The sequence below is a fragment of the Gorilla gorilla genome, chromosome 18, assembly GCF_029281585.2.
Source record: "Gorilla gorilla gorilla isolate KB3781 chromosome 18, NHGRI_mGorGor1-v2.1_pri, whole genome shotgun sequence".
NCBI lineage: Eukaryota > Metazoa > Chordata > Mammalia > Primates > Hominidae > Gorilla > Gorilla gorilla.
The window spans coordinates 116,247,194-116,266,690 of NC_073242.2; the positions used below are offsets into that span (position 1 = coordinate 116,247,194).

The 19,497-nt window shown below is 53.8% G+C and overlaps 1 protein-coding gene across 1 annotated transcript in view; it reads right to left on the minus strand.

The window, feature by feature from the left end:
• The window catches only part of C18H16orf74 (chromosome 18 C16orf74 homolog), a 44,019-nt gene extending 34,214 nt beyond the window's left edge, over positions 1-9,805 (minus strand). Inside the window, exon 1 of the mRNA XM_031002731.3 lies at positions 9,628-9,805. The gene's annotated coding sequence lies outside the window, so the exon portion shown is untranslated. The remainder of the gene's footprint in view (positions 1-9,627) is intronic.
• Positions 9,806-19,497: the final 9,692 nt, after the last annotated feature.

Here is a 19,497-nt window from a genome sequence, read left to right on the forward strand (position 1 = left end):
GGATCTGTATGATGCCGTGCCAGGCAGCACCACCTCCCAGAAGAGGTGTCTGGAACTGACAGGTTTTCTCTGAACAGCTGTCTTGCAATTTGAAAGACCCCTACCTCAAAACACACAGGGGAAGGAAGGAAGGCAGGGAGGGAAGGAGGGAAGAAGCAAACCAGAGGATGGGGGACCAGGAGCAGCTCCAGCCGGGATTCAGGTGACACTGGGGGCAGGATGCAGTGAGGGTCAGGCAGGTGCAGCATCGAGGGTTGTCACGTCCACATATGGCAGTTTGATGTGGGGTGTGTGGAACTCCCACATGGAGAGTTTTCACATGGCAAGTTTTCTCATCTCCCACAGTGTCCCTGAACTTGCCCTCATTGTCATCCTGCTTCTGCCTCCCTCCAAGGACAGCACAAAGGCGGTAGGCACAGGACTGGCTGAGGGGACAAGAAAGAATTGGGAGTCTAGAGGAGATGTGCCACCTCAAGCAGGTCATTTCCCAAGTCTGAGGTGCTGGGGCTCGGTCCCCCAGGCTCTGTGTCCTCCTCTGCCAAACAGGCATTGAGCCACCAGCCTCCAGGACAGGGCCTGGGACAGAGTTGTCACCATCATCTTCATCATCATCATTGTTCTCAGTAAACTGTATCTTATTAATATAGTTTGGATATTTGTCCCTTCCAAACCTCATGTTGAAATTTGATTTGGAGCATTGGGCCTGATGGGAGGTGTCTGGGTCATGGGGCAATCTCTCATGAACAGCTTGATTGGTGCCATCCTCACAGTAATGAATGAGTTCGCTCCCTATTGGTTCCTGCAAGAGCTGGCTGTTAAAAAGAAGCCTGGTGGCTGGGTGTGGTGGCTCACGCCTGTAATCCCAGCACTGTGGGAGGCTGAGGTGGGTGGATCACTTGAGGTCAGGAGTTTGAGACCAGCCTGGCCAACATGGCAAAACCCCGTCTCTACTAAAAATACAAAAATTAGCTGGCTATGATGGTGCATGCCTGTAATCCCAGTTACTCAGGAGGCTGAGGAATGAGAATCGCTTGAACCTGGGAGCCAGAAGTTGCACTGAGCCGAGATCATGCCACTGCACTCCATCCTGGGTGACAGAGCGAGACTCCGTCTCAGAAAAAATAAAAGAGCCTGGCACCTTCCCTGCTTCCCACTTGCTGCCACCCTCTCGCCACATGATCTCTGTGGCTCCCCTTCACCTTCCGCCTTGAGTGGAAGCAGCCTGAGGCCCTCACCATCCTGGCGCCATGTTTCTTGTCCAGCATGCAGAACTTTGAGCCAAATGAAACTTTTTTTTTTGGAGACACACTTTCACTCTTTTTGCCCAGGCTAGACTGCAATGGTGCGATCTCGGCTCACTGCAACCTCCGCCTCCTGGGTTCAAGCGATTCTCCTGCCTCAGCCTCCCAAGTAGCTGGGATTACAGGCACCCGCCACCACACCCGGCTAATTTTGTATTTTTAGTAGAGATGGGGTTTCTCCATGTTAATCAGGCTGGTCTTGAACTCCCGACCTCAGGTGATCCGCCTGCCTCAGCCTCCCAAAGTGCTGGGATTACAGGCGTGAGCCACGGTGCCCGGCATGAACCTCTTTTCTTTATAAATTATCCAGCCTTGGGTATTCCTTTGCAGCAACACAAATGGACTAAGACAGGTGTCACCTCACTACTGTTGTCATCCTTGTCACTGTCATCATTGTTGCTGCCACCTTTACCATCATCATCCTCATCATCGTCATCAGTGTGATTGTCACTAGGTACCACCAGGGCACCTCCACTACGTGGCCCCAATTCCACAGTGTGGCCTGTTGTGTTGGGGGTGAATTTATGTGGGAGTGTGGAGAGCCCTGTCCACTCCCTTTGAGATCTGGGGCCAGCCCCCTGCAGAGACCACAGATGCTTACATGCGAGAGGCCCCTTAGATGAGCTGAAATGTCTGAGGAGTTACAGCTTTGATTCTACATCTGTCTGAATAGAAGCCATACAGTTGTGTAAACATGGGGAAGAGCCACTGTTACCTTAAACTTTATCATCATTGTCATGACAATATCAGCTGATAGATATCCAGCTGTTTTCAATGTGCCAAATTCTGGGCCAAGTTTGCTATAAAAACGATGCCACTGAACCCTAACAATGCCCTAAGAGATAAACATTATCACCATCCTGTTTTATAAATGAGGAGCTGGGGCTCACAGCTGTCCAGCGACTCCCAGCACCCAGGGCTACCAAGCTACAGATCTGGGCTGCCAGACACTAAAGCCAAGCCCACATCACTGCACTGGGTTGCAGTGTTCTATTCCACACGCCAGAATTCTAGATTGTTTGAGTTTGTTACAAACACACATATCTTTGTAACTAGAAAATAAAGATTTAAGGCCGGACGCAGTGGCTCAAGCCTGTAATCCCAGCACTTTGGGAGGCCGAGGCGGGCAGATCACCTGAGGTCATGAGTTCGAGACCAGCCTGGCCAACACGGAGAAACCCTGTCTCTACTAAAAATACAAAATTGGGCTGGGCGTGGTGGCTCACACCTGTAATCCCAGCACTTTGGGAGGCCGAGGTGGGCGGATCACAAGGTCAGGAGATCGAGACAATCTGGCTAACACGGTGAAACCCCATCTCTACTAAAAATACAAAAAAATTAGCCGGGCGTGGTGGTGGGCGCCTGTAGTCCCAGCTACTCGGGAGGCTGAGGCAGAAGAATGGTGAGAACCCAGGAGGCGGAGCTTGCAATGAGTCGAGACTGTGCCACTCCTGCACACCAGGCTGAGCGACAGAGCGAGACTCCGTCTCAAAAGAAAAAAAAATACAAAATTAGCAGGGTGTGGTGGTGCATGCCTATAATCCCAGCTACTCAGGAGGCTGAGGAAGGAGAATTGCTTGAACCTGGGAGGCGGAGGTAGCGGTGAGCCGAGATTGTGCCATTGCACTCCAGCCTGGGCAACAAGAGCAAAACTCCGTCTCAAAAAAAAAAAAAAAAAAAGAAAAGAAAAAGAAAATAAAGATTTAATGGGAGAAAAAAAGATTTAAGGCAAGGATACCCTTAGCTTGGCATGATGGTATGGGAGCAGTTGGGCCCAAAAGAACTGCTAGTTTAGGTATAAATGTTCTATCTTTTTCACACATTTGCAGGGGTGTGAAAAACTTCCGTTTCATATTGAATTGGGCTCTGTTTATGTTCCCATTGAAATATCAGATTGTTAATTATTTGCACAACAGCTTGAAGAAGAACAGGTTCTTTCTTGCACCCAGGCATAAAAATCTCCCTGTCAGCAGCCAGTTGCAGTGGCTCATGCCTGAAATCCCAGCACTTTGGGAGGCCAAGGCGGGCGGATCACGAGGTCAGAAGATCGAGACCATCCTGGCTAACACGGTGAAACCCTGTCTCTACTAAAAATACAAAAAATTAGTCGGGCATGGTGGCGGGTGCCTGTAGTCTCAGCTACTTGGGAGGCTGAGGCAGGAGAATGGTGTGAACCCATGAGGCAGAGCTTGCAGTGAGCCGAGATTGCGCCACTGCACTCCAGCCTGGGCAACACAGCAAGACTCCATCCCAAAAAAAAAAAAAAAATCTCTCCGTCAGCCAGGTGCGGTGGTTTATGCCTGTAATACCATCACTTTGGGAGGCCAAGGTGGGCGGATCACCTGAGGTTGGGAGTTCAAGTCCAGCCTGACCAACATGCAGAAAGCCCATCTCTACTAAAAATACAAAATTAGCCAGGCATGGTGGCGCACGCCTGTAATCCCAGCTACTTGGGAGGCTGAGGCAGGAGAATCGCTTGAACCTGGGAGTTGCAGGTTGTGGTGAGCTGAGATTCCACCACTGCACTCCAGCGTGGGCAACAAGATGAAACTCTGTCTCAAAAAAAAAAAAAAAAAATCTTCCTGTCACCAAATAGTCACGGATTCTCTGTGGTGACAAGGATGGGCAATGGGCAATTATAAAAACTGACTTCCTCGGCAGAGGTCCACCCCTTCCTGAGGGGTGGCAAGACAGACAGACATCAGATGACATGCATGCCACACAGCTTCTCTAAGGCCAAGAGCATCTCCAGGGACAGGTCCCACTTCCATGTTGGCTGTGTTTGTTTTTGCAACAGCCTTGAAGGCAGGTGCCACAAATTACCAGCTCACAACATGACTGCTTGTCAGCTTGCCCTCTACAGATTTTCAGTGCAAACAGAAAAGCAAAATGATGTGTTCTTTCATAAAGTCAAAAGCAACCAAGACATAGCACTGACTATGAGGGACAGAAACTCCCGCTGGCTGGAGGGACCCTGCTTTTCAAAGACACAGAATCTCCCGCTGGCTGGAGGGACCCTGCTTTTCAAAGACAAAGAATCTCCCGCTGACTGAGGGACCCTGCTCACTGCCTACCAGAGACAGAATCTCCCGCTGGCTGGAGGGACCCTGCTTTTCAAAGACACAGAATCTCCCGCTGGCTGGAGGGACCCTGCTTTTCAAAGACACAGAATCTCCCGCTGGCTGGAGGGACCCTGCTTTTCAAAGCGGGCTCCAACGTTTGCCGATTCCCTTCAGTTACCACTTCTGTGGATCACAGAAGTTCAGCTCTAGGCTATGAGATAAACCCATCCTGGAGAGCCTCATACAAATCTAGAGCTGGAAGTGGTCAGAGAGAGATGGCCAGGTAAAATACAGGATGCCCAGTTATTGCATGGGACACACTCATAAAAACTATTCATTGTTTATCTGCATTTAAACTTAGCTGGGGCTGGGCGCGGTGGCTCATTCCTGTCATCCCAGCACTTTGGGAGGATGAGGCGGTGGGCAGATCACTTCAGGCTGGGCGTTCAAGACCAGCCTGGCCAACATGGTGAAACCCCATCTCTACTAAAAATACAAAAATTAACTGGGCGTGGCAGAGGGCGCCTGTAATCCCAGCTACTAGGGAGGCCGAGGCAGGAGAATCGCTTGAACTTGGGAGACAGAGGCTGCAGCTAGTGGAGATCGCGCCACTGCACTCAAGCCTGGGTGGCAGGGTGAGACTCGCCTCAAACAAACAAAAACAACAACAAAAAACCTAGCTGGATAACTTAGTTATCCTTGTGTTTATCTGCTGAATCTGACCACCCTATTCAAGGTCATCTGATTTCTAACGTCTGGCTGTCCCAGATGGGGACCTGGAGAACCAGACAGGGAAAGTGAATGAACTGGTTCCTGCAGAGCCACCTCCCAGATGAAATCAGAGTAACCCCATGGAGGTCCTGAGTCACGGTGGCACCTTGCCCTGCTTGCCTAACAAAGACCTCCTGGGAGGAGGACCCAGAAGAGGGCAGGGCTGAAGAAGAGTCACAGCTGAAGAATGTGACTGTCTGCCAGGTGAGTGGGCTCCAATCCCAGTGGGGCAGGGTGGTCGGTGAGGCTGGGTAAGCCCCTTCAGCTCTCTGGGCCTGGTCATGCTGCAAGCAGGGAAGAGAGTGCGAGCAAGCGGGGCTCCCAGCAGGCTCACGACACACATGGTGCTTTTCTTCCTTCTTTAGGAAAGCCACTTTCTTTCTGCAGCAGGATTAGAATTCCTGCAACTCCAGCCAAAGGAACTGGGTTGGGAAGCGATACTGCAAGCATTCATGTGCTTCCATCCTGGTCCACAGAGTGCAAAAGGGAGGGCTGCCTTCAGCTTAGCCACGGTCCTGCGGGGACAGTGAGTCCCTCTCTGAGTGGCCAGGACCTCCACCTGGCCCACAGGAAGCCTTCACCAGCAGGAAGTGAAACAGGATGGGCTGGAGGCAGGAGGCCCACCGAAATCCCCACCTGCTTGGCCTCCCACGGATGAGCCATGTGACTCACAGCAAAATACTTGCCCACTGCCGACTCTGGGCCACCGTGAAATAATTGAGCTGAACACCTTTAGGATTTGAGCACCTTTCTGTACATTATACATCAATAAAAACATTTACCAAAAAATAAGAGGGCTTTGAGACCAGCCAGAGCAATATGGTGAAATCCTGTCTCCACAAAAAAATACAAAAATTAGCTGGGTATGGTGGCACACACCTGTGGTCCCAGCTACTCAGAAGGCTGAGTTGGGAGGATCACCTGAGCCCAGGAGGTTGAGGCTGCAGTGAGCCATGATCATGCCACTGCACTCCAGCCTGGGCAACAGAGAGACCCCATCTCAAAATAAATAAAAGTGGTCTGCTGTTTGAAGTCAGGTTAACGGCTACCCATAGGGAAACCACGGCTGGGAGGAGCATGAAGGGATTTCTGGGGGTGTCCTGGGGGACTGAAGGTCTCTTTCTTGACCTGGTGCACACTTTTGATGTACACTTATTACAATGGGCATATCATCTTGCCCACAAAAAGTATCAAACTGTAAAATATTTGAAGAGATTTATTCTGAGTCAAAAGTGAGTGACCAATGGCCTCAGGAGACCCAGAGAATATGTGCCCAAGGTAGTTGGTCTACAACTTGGTTTTATACATTAGGAAGACACAAGGTATCAATCAGTACATATAAGATATACATTGGTTCCAGCCGGGCACAAGGACTCATGCCTGTAATCCCAGCACTTTGGGAGGCTCAGGCAGGTGGATCACAAGGTCAGCAGTTCAAGACCAGCCTGGCCAACTTGGTGAAACCCCATCTCTACCAAAAATGCAAAAAAATTAGGCAGGTGTGGCGCAGGTGCCTGTAATCCCAGCTACTCAGGAGGTTGAGGTAGAGAATTGCTTGAACCCGGGAGGTAGAGGTTGCAGTGAGCTGGTATTGCACCACTGCACTCCAGCCTGGGTGACAGAGCGAGACTCCGTCTCAAAAAAAAAAAAAAAATATATATATATATATATATATGTGTGTGTGTATATATATATGTGTGTGTGTATCTATATATATACACATACATACATTGGTTTCATCTGGAAAGGTGGGACAACTGAAGGGGGAAGTAGGTGGGATGGGGAGACATGGCTTTTGGGTCATAGGAGGATTCAAAGATTTTCTGATTGGCAAATGGTTGAGAGAGTTATTATCTGGGCTGGGCGCAGTGGCTCACACCTGTAATTCCAGCAGTTTGGGAGGCTGAGGTGAGTGGATCACGAGGTCAGGAGTTTGAGGCCAGCCTGACCAACAGGGTGAAACCCCATCTCTACTAAAAATACAAAAATTAGCCGGGCATGGTGGCGCGCACCTGTAATCCCAGCTACTCAGGAGGCTGAGGCAGGAGAATCACTTGAGCCTGGGAGGTGGAGGTTGCAGTGAGCCGAGATCACGCCACTGCGCTCCAGCCTGGGCGACAGGGCAAGACTGTCTCAACAAAAAACAACAAAAAAACCCAAAAGAGTTATTATCTAAAGACCTGGAATCAATAGAAAGGAATGTCTGGGTTACGATAAGGGGTTTGGCTTGAGAGAGAACAGATTGTACATGTTTCTTATCAGACTTAAAGGGACTGTCCTATTAGTCTGAAGGTCTGCACTGATATTAATGCTGGTCAGCGGGGTCTGAATTTCAAAAGGCAAGAGAGTATAATGAGGCATGTCTGACCCCACTTCTCATCATGGCCTGAACTAGCTTTTCAGGTTAACTCTGGAATGCCCTTAGCCAAGGGGAGTGGTCCATTCAGATGACTGGGAGGCTTTGATTTTTTTTTTTTTTTGGTTTACAATCTCTTACTAATCTTTTTTTTTTTTTTTTTTTTTTTTTAGAGAAAGGAGTCTCACTATGTTGCTCAGGTTGGTCTCAAACTCCTGGCCTCAGGTGATGCTCGTGCCTCACCCTCCCAAAGCACTGGGATCACAGGTGTGAGCCACAGTGCCTGGGCCCCATCATCACTTACTAATCTTTTTAATGATGGGGGATTATACTTAGCAGGCCCAGAGGCCCAGCCTGGCTTCCACTGCAGGTAAGAACAATTCAGTACCACGGCTCAGGGTTCCAGGCCTGGCCTTGCCATTTTCCAGCCATGTAACCTTGTGTCAGTGACTTTGCCTTTACAAGCTTCTGTTTCCTCATTTTTATTTTTTAATATATATATATATTTTTTTAAGAGACAGGGTCTCCCTCTGTTGCCCAGGCTGGAATGCAGTGGTGTGATCATAGCTCACTGTAGCCTCAACTTCTTGGGCTCAAGGAAACCTCTTGTCTCAGCCTCCTAAGTAGCTGGGACTACAGGTATGCACCACACCCAGCTAATTAAAAATTTTTTTGTAGCTGGGGGGACTCACTGTGTTGCCCAGGCTGGTCTCGAACTCCTGGCCTCAAGCACTCCTCCTGCTTTGGCATCCCAAAGTATTGCAAGTACAGGCGTGAGCCACTGTGCCCGGCCCTGTTTCCTCATCTTTAAAATGGGGCTGACAGTATTTGGTTGGAGAGTTGGTCAGGGGATTAAAACAGAAAACGCAGGGTCTGGTGCACGAGGAGTGCTCCGTAAGCATGAACTATCACTGCTCTCTTCTTCAGTGTCCACTGACGGGACGCTCCCATTTCAAGTCTCCAGAGGTGAACTGCACCTTGGGCTGGGAAAATACACTCTACGTGGGTCGGGGGTGCACCCCACCCGCATGGGAAGGCGCTTCCAGGGAGACGAGATTAGGTGGTGAGCTTTCAGCCTCCTTGGGGCTGGTGAGGGATTAAGTGTTTCCATAAATACATGGCCTCCTCGCATCCACAGGACCGGGTCCCCAGCGGTGGGGGCGCAGAACCCAAGGAGGGCGTGGCCTGCACAGGTGAGGGTGCTTTTTGGAGTTAACCCAGCCCAGGACAGGGGCCTCCCCACAGCGTCGGATGGGTGGGGTCTAGGCAGGAAACGCCAGAGCCTGTGACTCAGGGTATGCCTCTCAGAGCCTCAGTTTCCTAACCTGTACATTGAGGCGTTCGTTCCCCGAGAACTGCACTACCTCAGAAGTGCCTCTGCCTCGCAGCCTTCCCTTCCTCCCTCTTCCTCCGGGCTCCAAAGCCTGTCCAGCCTGCACAGATTTTCCCTTGATTCCATCTGGGCCCCGCAGCCAGAGGCGGTCTGAGAGAAGTCCTAGCCGCCCTCGGACCCCGCCCTTCGCCTATCCCTGGGGGGAGCTGCGGGTGCCCCTTTTTACTGAGACCTCCCCTAGTTCCGCTCGAGCGCAGCCAGCCAGGAGAAGGAGCGCGTGCGTCCACACGGGTCGCCCTTTGCGGTTGCAAACCTGCTTTGATGCCCTGGGAGCGCAGGGGGGCCCCTAAGTGAGGCAGTGCATAAATAATTGATTTGGAAATACGCGATAGAGGGGAAATGGTTCCTCGGGAGGCCTCCTGCCCCCGCCCCCCGCCGGGCTGCCTTCCAGCTCTCAGGAATGGCGTTCTGGTCCATTCCCAAGGAACTCGTGACGGCGCGGGGTGGCCTGTGGTGAGTGGGGGGCCAGAGGCTTCCGCGCGGGGACACACCCCCACCGCCAGTGCAAGTTGCAGCGCGGCCAGAGCCGGGCCAAGTTTCCCAAAGCCCGTGTCTCCGCAGCAAAGTCTGCAAGAAGTTGGGGGAACGCCCGGGCCCGCGTGGGTCCCCCACCGACCCCCGGGCCGCGCCCCTGCAGCGGCTAGAGCTTGCGAGGCGTGGACGCCGCCCGGCCGGGGCCGCGTTGCTCGGGGAAGGCGGGCGTCCCGGGGAAGGGGCGGCGGGCACGAGGCGCGGGGCACTCACCGCTTCCTTCTTGGTGGGCTCACTGCGGAGCCGCGTCCGAGGCGCGCGAGGCCCGCCCGGGCGCTGGTGGTGGTGGCCGCGGCGGTCGGGCTCGGGGGGCCGCGGCGACGAGCCTGCAAGACAGAGCAGCGGGGGTCATGGCCCGGCCGGCGCTCGGGCAGCCGCGCGCCTCCCGCGGTCCCGCCCCGCTCCTAGAGGGCGGCGCTGACGGCAGCCGCCGGGCCGCGGGCGCCAGGATTGCACGGGCCAGGCGCAGGGCGGAGCGGGCCCGCCCGTCGCCTCCCTGGGGAGCGTGCCAGGACCCGCCAGGCGCCCTCGGCGGCGGTCCCGACCCCTCGCTGCTTGCCTGTTTCCTCCCTCCAGGCCCTGGGCAGTCCCGGGGAAAGTTTGGGCCGCGGCCCGTAGGGCTCCCCACCGTGCGCCCCTCTCCGGGGCTGGGTGCCGGGCTCCCTGAGGCCCTGCACCCCAGCCCTGGGTGTTGAAAAAGGGCACCAGGGTTCCTCCCATACTGGGGGGCCCGGGTTCAGTGGACCTCGCCGCCCGGAAGCGAAGAGGGGCGGCGAGAACAGCCCCTCCGCCCCATCTCGCCGTCTGCAGCCGCCCTCCCCTGGTGCAGGACCCCAGGGACTGGTAGGCAGTGCCCCTTCCCTGTGGCTGCAGCTGTGGGGGTTCCCTTTTGCTCTCCACGCAAGCCTTTGCACCACACTTCGGGGGCGAACCCTGGGTTGCAGTCTACAAGGAGGTCAGGGCTTGCCTCCTGGCCCCCTGGGCAGCTTCAGGTGTTTGGTGATGACCTTGATGAGCATCAGGGAGAGGAATCCCCCACCTCCCCGCGGCGTGGACACAGAGCTCCCCGCGGTGTGGACACAGAGGTCTTTTGGCCAGATGAGCTTCTTAGGAGGCACACTCCCTCCGTCAGCCCTACCTGTGTGGAGGCCTCTGCAGACACCTGCCCAGTGGGGCAGGAGGAACAGAAAGATGCCTGCCCTGTGCTTTCCATGTCATTGTCACAAGCCTGTGGTACCCTGTCCACCCTACAAGCCCAACGTCTCCACACCCCCGCCCTATATATTTCTGGAGGCTTAGAAGGGGAAACTGAGTCACAGAGCAGGAAAGTGACATTCCTTTAGTGAATGTGGCAAAGAGTTGCAGGAAATGGAGTCATTTTCCTAGCCGTGTGCTGCTGCTTGAGTCATTCCTAAAAATGGGGCGATCTTTAGGTTCCCCTGACCTTATAGAGTCCAGACTGACAGGCAGGAAATGTATCATGTCCCCCACTCCCCCGCCTCTAACAAAGAGAAGGGGCAGGCCTGGGGCAGGACGTTCCTTCCACTCGTCCCCACCCTCCGGAGGCAGGATGGGACCTGCCGCTGGCCGGTGCTGGGGTGGTGGGCGTGCCCATCAAAGCTGCTGCCCCAGCTGCTGGGCTGGGGGAGGCCTGTGCAGGTGGCTCCCTGCTGAGGGCACATCCCTGGGGAGGGGCTAGAAAGCCAGGAAGAGCTCAGAGGCTTCAGGGTAGGAGGGGGAGGGGGCTCAACAAGCTGGCTGTGGGCAAATCATCATGCCTGGCTGTGTGCCGGCCCTTCGCTGGGTGTGGGGAGGCAGGGACCAGACCTAGGCTTCTGAGGAACTGACATGGACAAGCCTAGGCGACTAAGAACTAAGGCTCCAGGACCCCAGGGCACAGCGTCTCCCTCCTCCATCAGTCACCTCCCAGCCCAGCTGTGCTTGCCCTGGAGCCAGGTTCCCTTTCATGATTGTGCAAAGATTTGATTAATATCTATCTCCCCCGCACTGCCGGTTCCTGCCCATCCCAGGGGATCCCTGTGCCCCAGCCCCTCAGGAGTCAGCGGGTCCCTGGGGAAGTGCAGCACCTCCTGAAGGTCCCAAGGGGCCATTTCCTGGGCTGCTGAGGGTCCTATGTCCTGCTCCTCTCCAGGGAGCTTTGGGGCAGAGCTGCTGTGAACTGTCTCCTCTAATGGTGGCAGCGGAAGTCCCTAGGGATGACAGACAAGCAGTTGCCCTCACCCCTGCTTTCTTGTTCTGGAAGGGTGCAGAAGGAGTGACACTGGTGGAGATCAGCTTGTCTCTGGGCTTCAGTTTCCTCAAAGGAGAACTGGGGATTTACTTATTTATCAGGTTATGTGTTTAACCTGGCGCCAACTGGGCAGGCGGCCCTCACGTCACTGCCTGTTCATGACAACCCTCTCAGGTGTGGGGCCCGAGGCTTAGGGAGGTCACAGGTCCTGGGTCTCCCAGCCAGTGAGGACTGCCATCTGACTCTGCTCCGTCTCCACTCCTGCGCTCTCCTGCCCCCAGCAGAGACAGGAGCCGCTCATCCCAGGGGAGTTTGGCCCAAGCCTCAGCCCTGGGGGAAGGGACGGTGCACTAATGATTGGAGGCCGAGGAGGATGTGTTTTGTCAACTGTACAGACTGAGATGAGGAGTGGAAAGAATCCGGCTGCCTCCTCCCCCAGGAGGCTGCTGCCGTGAGAACAGTGGGTTTACACTCCAGCGTCACTTTCCCAGTGTCTGCGCTGTTGGCATCTGCGCCGGTCACCCTTTGTGCTGGGGGCTGTCCTGCGCCCTGTGGGTGCTGAGAATCATCCCTGGCCTCTACCTACGAGGTGCCAGGAGAGCCGTTCCTCAAAGTCATGAAAACCAAAAAATATCTCCCAACATTGCCACCTGTCCCCTGGGAGCACCATGCCCTTGGCTGAGAACCCCTGAGTATTTTCCAATAGTTCCCGGCCCTGACTGCATGCCAGGATCACCTGGCAAGCTGACAAATAAATAAATAAAAATGAATGAAGCAAATACCCAGGTCCTGGCCTCGCCCCATGGGCTCTGACTTAATTGGCCCAGGTAGGGCCCAGGTATGGGTGTTATGTAAAAACCCCTAGGTGAGGCCAGGTGTGGTGGTTCATGGCTATAATCTCAGCACTTTGGGAGGCTGAGGCGGGAGGATTGCTCAAGTCCAGGAGCTGGAGACCAGCTTGGACAACATGGTGAGACATCCCCCCACACAACCCCTGCCATCTCTACAAAAAATATAAAAATTTGCCAGGTATAGTGGCGCATGCTTGTAGTTCCAGCTACTTGGGAGGCTGAGGTGGGAAGATTGTTTGAGCCTAGGAGGTCGAGGCTGACCCAGATGATGTTAATAGTTGGCTCTGACAGAGAACTTTGAATCTAACAGCAGAGAGCCCAGCTGCACGTCACTTTCCTGGCAGCCAGGTGAAGTGCCTGCCAGAGTAACTTGGTCTTGACCTTGGGGTGGGGCTGGTAGCGGGCAGCTGCTAGTGGGGACCCATGGGCTCTGGGAGGAGAGTCCCGCTTAGCAGCCTCACCTTGTCCCACCACCTGGGAAGAGCTGCAGGGAGCACTGAGCCTGCAGACCCCGGAGACAAGGCCAGGGCTGTGGCCCCACACCTGCCTGTGATCAGAATCCCCTGGAGTGCGGGGAAAGGCAGGTGCTGGAGGCTGGGATTCTTCAGGTGTGGGGTACAGGATGGGAAGGTAGGCCCCTGACACAAAAGCCCTCTGAGTCCCGTCTTTCCTTCTCAGACCTGGAGACTCAGTCTGCAGAGGAAGTAGGAGAAGAAGAATTAGAGCAATTTCTCCCCCCGTCTCCCCTTGGGGATTAATGGTTGGGAGAGCAGCTTCCTGTGCACAGTTTGACAAGAGCTCTACACATTTACTGGCGCCCATCAGGCACCACTCCAGGCCCTGAGAATACAGAGGCTGAGAGAGACAGGCCAAACCCTGCCCCTCATGGGCACCAGCGCCTGAGTGCTACGGGGAAAATGCTTACAGCGGAGGCTATAAAGGGTGGGGGTGGGGAGTCAAAATTGTAGACAGGATGGGCAGGAAAAAGCTTCTGTGAGCCAGTGATTGTAGAGGAAGCCCTGGCAGGTGCAAGGGAGCTGCCCTGTGGGCGTCAGGAGGAAAAGCTCCCAGGAAAGTTCTGGGTTCAGGGTGCAGGATGAGAGGAGCACCGCGCAGCCACACCCCACTCTGCAGGGACCTGAGCCCGGGGGCTCCGCATCACCTCCTAGGGGTCCTGCGGGGTGGGGAGTGGGGCTAGCAGGGAGACCCTCTTCCCATTCACAACTCCCCACGTCCTACCAACACGTGGTGCACCTGTGACATTCGGTTTCCTATTCAACAATGGTTTCTTTTCTTTCCTTTTTTTGAGACAGAGTCTTACTCTGTAGCCCAGGATGAAGTGCAGTGGCATGATTTCTGCTCACTGCAACCTCCGCCTCCCAGGTTCAAGCAATTCTTCTGCCCCAGCCTCTTGAGTAGCTGGGACTATAGGTGTGTGCCACCATGCCCGGCTAATTTTTGTATTTTTAGTAGAGACGGGGGGTTTCACCATGTTTGCCAGGCTGGTCTCGAACTCCTGACTTCATGATCCGCCCACCTCAACCTCCCAAAGTGCTGGGATTACAGGCATGAGCCATTGCGCCTGGCCCAACAATGGTTTCTTAAGCAGCGTGGAGGGTTAAAGGTGGCTGCAGGCTGGACACAGTGCTGAGATCACACCAGTGAACTCCAGCCTGGGCGACACAGTGAAACCCTGTCTCAAAAACAAAAAATAAACAAAGCCAAAAAAACAAACAAAAAGAAGTACAGGGCCAGGCACAGTGGCTCATGCCTATAATCCCAACACTTTGGGAGGCCGAGGTGGGCAGACCACCTGAGGTCAGGAGTTCGAGATCAGCCTGGTCAATGTGGTGAAACCCTGTCTCTACTGAAAATACAAAAACTAGCCAGGCCTGGTGGCGCATGCCTATAGCTCCAGCTACTCGGGAGGCTGAGGCATGAGAATCGCTTGAACCCGGGAGGCGGAGGTTGCAGTGAGCCGAGAACATGCGACTGCACTCCAGCCTTGGTGACAGAGTGAGACTCTGTCTCAAAATAAAAAAAAGAAGTACAGGCTCTGGGGAGACAGGCCCCGGGAGCGGGGTTGGCAGCAAGGGGACAGGCAGGGACACCCCATCCATGCAGGAGGCTCAGCCTGTGGCTCTGCAGCCCCCGCTCTGAGATGCCCCCTCCTCATGCCCCACACCGGCCTCCTGAGTGTGTCCCCAAACACCGGCGCCCTCTATCCCCGCCCCCCACAGCTCTGCCTCCCTTAGGGCCAAGGGTTCCTCTTGCAGCAGCGGGAACTGAGTCTCTCACCACTGAGCCCTATGCCCAGGCCCCTGGCAGGCACTGGTTTATTGAGCAGCATCAGCGTGGGGCCCAGGGACGTCGGAACAGCCTCTGCCTGAGATTTCAGACGGATGGAATGAACCTCACTTTGTCTTCCTGGGAGCAAACGTCGGGGAGCGAGGTGGCAGGGGATCTGGAATCCCCTGACCTGGGCTGAAGCCTCGGCAGCCCCTCACGGGCTGTGTGAGACCTTAGCGACATCATTCGGCCTCTCTGAGTGTCAGTGTTTCACCCCAGCATGGGCTGAGGAGAACCACTCAGAGGACCGCTGTGAAGATGGAGTGAGCGTGAATGTTAATTCACCATGAAGTCGAGGGAACCAGACGAATCATAGCTAGTGTTTGTGGTGAGCTGCCTAAGTTCCAGGCACTGCTTCAAATACAAACTTTGCATAGAGTTCTGAGGTCAGTACTATTTTGATTCCCCTTTTGCAGATGAAGTGACTGATGCATAGAGCGGTGTCCTCACTTTTGCCCCAGGTGAGTGGGGGTCAGAGCCTGGGTTCCCGCTAGGCAGTCTGATTGGGATTCTCACCGTGCTGTCCCTCAGTGGACATGGATCAGAGTCACACACAGTCTCCACCCAGGTGTTAAAGGGACGACAGGAAACAGACTCAAGCCCAGGCTGTTGTACCTAGCACAAAAAGCGTCTCCCAACAGAGGGGAAGTCCCAAGAATAGTTGGCCACGTCATCAAAATAGCAAGACCCTGTCTTAAAAAAAAAAAAAAAAGACTCGGGAGGCTGAGGCGGGGAATAGCTTGAACCAGGAGGCAGAAGTTGCAGTGAGCTGAGATCGCGCCACTGCACTCCAGCCTGGGTGACAGAGTGAGACTCCCATCTCAAAAACAAAAACAAAAACAAAAAACCCCAAAACCAAAAAAAACCCCCAAAAGACTGGGCTGGGCGCACTACCTCATGCCTGTAATCCCAGAAATTTGGGAGGTCAAAGTGGGAGAATGGCTTGACCTGGGAGTTCCAGACTAACTTGGGCAACCCTGTCTCTACAAAAAGTAAAAAATTAGCCAGGCATGGTGGTGTGTGCCTGTGGTCCCAGCTACTCGGGAGGCTGAAGCAGGAGGATCATTTGAGCCCAGGAGGTCGAGGCTGCAGTGAGCTATGATCGCACCACTGCACTCCAGCCTAGGCAACAGAGCGAGACCCTGTCTCAAAAACAAAAACACCACTGGGCAGAAGATTTCAGTAGATATTTCACTGAAGAAGATATACAAATGGCCAACACACACGTGAAAACATGCTCAACATCGTTAGTGATCGGGGAAATGCAAATCAAAACCACAGTGAGATCCCATTTCATACACACTAGGATGGCTGTGATTTTTTAAAAAAAGAAAATAAATATTGGTAAGCATGGGTAAGAATGCTTAAATGACTGCTGGGAATGTAAAATAATACAGCCACTTTGGAAAGCAGTTTGGCAGAATCTTAAAAAGTTAAGCATTTATTTACCATGCGCTCCATCAATTTCACTTCTAGGTACTAGCCAAGAGAACACATGTTCATATAAAGACTTAGACACTCATGTTCACCGTGCTTGACTCACAGTAGCCACAAATGGAAACAACCCAACTGTGGGTTGTGGGTCAACGAATGAACGGATAAACCAAATGTGGTCCAGCCAGATGATGGCGGGTGTTTTTGTTTTTTTGGGAAGACAGGGTCTCACTCTGTCACCCAGGCTGAAGTGCAGCGGCATGATCTTGGCTCACTGCAGCTTTGACCTCCCAGGCTCAAGTGATCCTTCCACCTCAGCCTCCTGAGTAGCTGGGCCTGCAGGCATGCTGCGCCACCACAGCATTTTGTATATAAAAATACAGTAATTTTTGTATTTTTTTGTAGAGATGAGGTTTCACCATATTGCCCAGGCTGGTCTGGAACTCCTGGGCTCAAGCGATCTGTCCACCTTGGCCTCCCAAAGTGCTGGGGTTATAGATGTGGGCACCCGTGCCAGGACTACGATGGAGTATTATTCAGCCATAATAGAAATAAAGTGCCGATACATGCTACAATGTAGAGAAACCTCAAAAACATTATGCTTAAGGAAGCCAGTCACACAACACTACATACTGTATGGCTCCATTTTTATGGAATGTCCAGAACAGGCAAGTCCTTAGCAACAGAGAACAGATGGGTTGTTACCTGGGACTGGGGCTGGGAAGGAGGAGGGCCTGCAAAGGGGCAGAGAGACCTGTCAATTCACTGAAAGTATTGAATTGAATACTTAAAACAGGTGAATTTTACGACATGAAAATGCCTCCTTGCCAGATGCACTGGCTCACGCCTGTAATCCCAGAACTTTGAGAGGCCAAAGTGGGCAGATCACGAGGTCAGGAGTTCGAGACCAGCCTGGCCAACATGGTGAAACCTCATCTCTACTAAAAATACAAAAATTAGCCGGACGTGGTGGCACACCCCTATAATCCCAGTTACTCAGGAGGCTGAGGCAGGAGAATTGCTTGAACCCGGGAGGCGGAGGTTGCAGTGAGCTGAGATCGCGCCATTGCCCTTCAGCCTGGGCGACAGAGCGAGACTCTGTCTCAAAAAAAAAAAAAAAAAAAGGCTCCTCAATGAGGCTGTAATCAAACAATAATGGAGGGAAGGGAGGTCAAGGGAGGGAAGGGGTGCTTCACCCAGCACAGCAGCCAGGCCCTGACATGACCACATAACCCACAGATGCCACAGATGCCAGGCAGCCCCACTGCTGTGGCAGAGCCGAGGGTGCATGGGCCCCGCAGTCCCAAAGGCTGGCTCTGCAGCAGAGAGGGAGGAACATAGTTGGGCATGGCAGTGTGCACCTCTAACCCCAATACTTTGGAAGGCTTAGGCAGGAGAATGGCTTGAGGCTAGGAGTTCCACACCTGGGCAACATGGGAAGAAAACAAATTTAAAAATTAGCTGGACATGGTGGAGCATGCCTGTAGTCCCAGCTACTCGGGAGGCTGAGGTGGGAGGATCACTTGAGCCCGGGAGTTCAAAGCTGCAGTGAGTTACGATCGCGCCACTGCACTCCAGGCCGGGCAACCGAGTGAGAACCTGTCTCAAAAACACACATAGAAAGAGGAACAGCCTGGCCCCTGGTCGTGGGGGGCAGCCCTCCTGCAGGGAGGAGGTAGGAGGGCAAACTTGGTGCTAAGAAAACAAAAAGATTCACACGGAAAGAGGAAGGAAGCCAGAAAGCAGAAGCCATGAGACAGCAGGAGATGAAGGGGAGGAAAAGAGACAGGTGGGGCGCTGAAGACGATGGAGGAGCCATGCCGGGCCTTGGGGGCGCCCCACTGATGCAAGCAAGGAGGGTCAAGCTGTCACGTGAGGAGCGAGCTGCCGGAGGTCCCCCATGAGTGGGGGCATTTGGGATTAGGAGTCAGGTCTCAAATTTCCTAGCCCACGCTTGGGACAGGAAGAATTATGGCAGTCTCCCCACTCGCTCATTCATTCCTGACATTATTTCCTGAGCATCTCATACGTGCTGGACACTTGGTCAGGTGCTGGCAGTCTGGGGAACAGACAAGCAAGACCCCTGCCTCATGGAGCCTGAGGCCGTGGGCAGAGACCCTGACTGATGGTGAGTGTAAGGCGGGTGTGGAAGCAAAGTGGAGGGGCCGGAGGGGCAGATGGCAGGGCTGGGATTAGAGAGGGCAGGGCCGGGAGGGCAGGATCAGCAGGTTAGGAGGCTGATGGGCTGGACCCGAGGGCATGGGCAGTGTGATCCTCGGAGACCTGCAGGTGCTGGGGTCCCATTCTGGGACTCTGTGCCGATGCTAGCAGCTGGCTACGGAGGCGTTTTCAGCAGGGGCGGGCGGCCAGATCATTGGCTGCCTGGGAAGCCGGCTCCACCTGCTGCTGGGGTGAGTGGGCGCAGGGCAGGGCTGTTGGGGCACAGAGAACTCAGTCAGGAGAACGGGGGCTGTGTTGGGAGGTGGGCAATGCCTGGGTCGGGAGCTCCCCAGGAGCCTATAAAGATGTTCCAGAGCAGGAAAAAAACCTCAAAACTAAAAGCAAGAGATTGCTTCGTAGCCATAAAGAAATAAAGAATGACAAAGCTTTTATATCCTGTCTTTTTGTTGTTGTTGTTGTTTTTGAGACGAGATCTTGCTCTGTGGCTCAGGCTGGAGTGCAGTGGCGTATCATAGCTCACTGCAACCTCCACCCTCTGGGCTCAAGCGATCCTCCCATATCAGCCTCCCAAGGAGCTGGGAGTACAGGAGCACGCCACCATGCCTGGCTAATTGTTTTCATTTTTTGTAAAAACGGGGTCTCACTATATTGCCCAAGTTGGTCTCAACCTCCTGGTCTCAAGTGATCCTCCTGCTTTAGCCTCCCAAAATGCTGAGATTACACGTGCACGGCACTGTGCCTGGGCTGTTACGTTCTGATATGGAAAGATCTCCAAGTGAAAAAATGCAAAGTGTAGAAGACCATACAAATGTTCAATCATTGCATAAAAAAGGGAGGAGAGGCTGGGTGCAGTGGCTTACGCCTGTAATCCCAGCACTTTGGGAGGCCAAGACGGGTGGATCATGAGGTCAGGAGTTCAAGACCAGCCTGGCCAATATGGTGAAACCCCGTCTCTACTAAAAATACAAAAATTAGCCGGGCGTGGTGGTGGGCACCTGAAATCCCAGCTACTGGGGA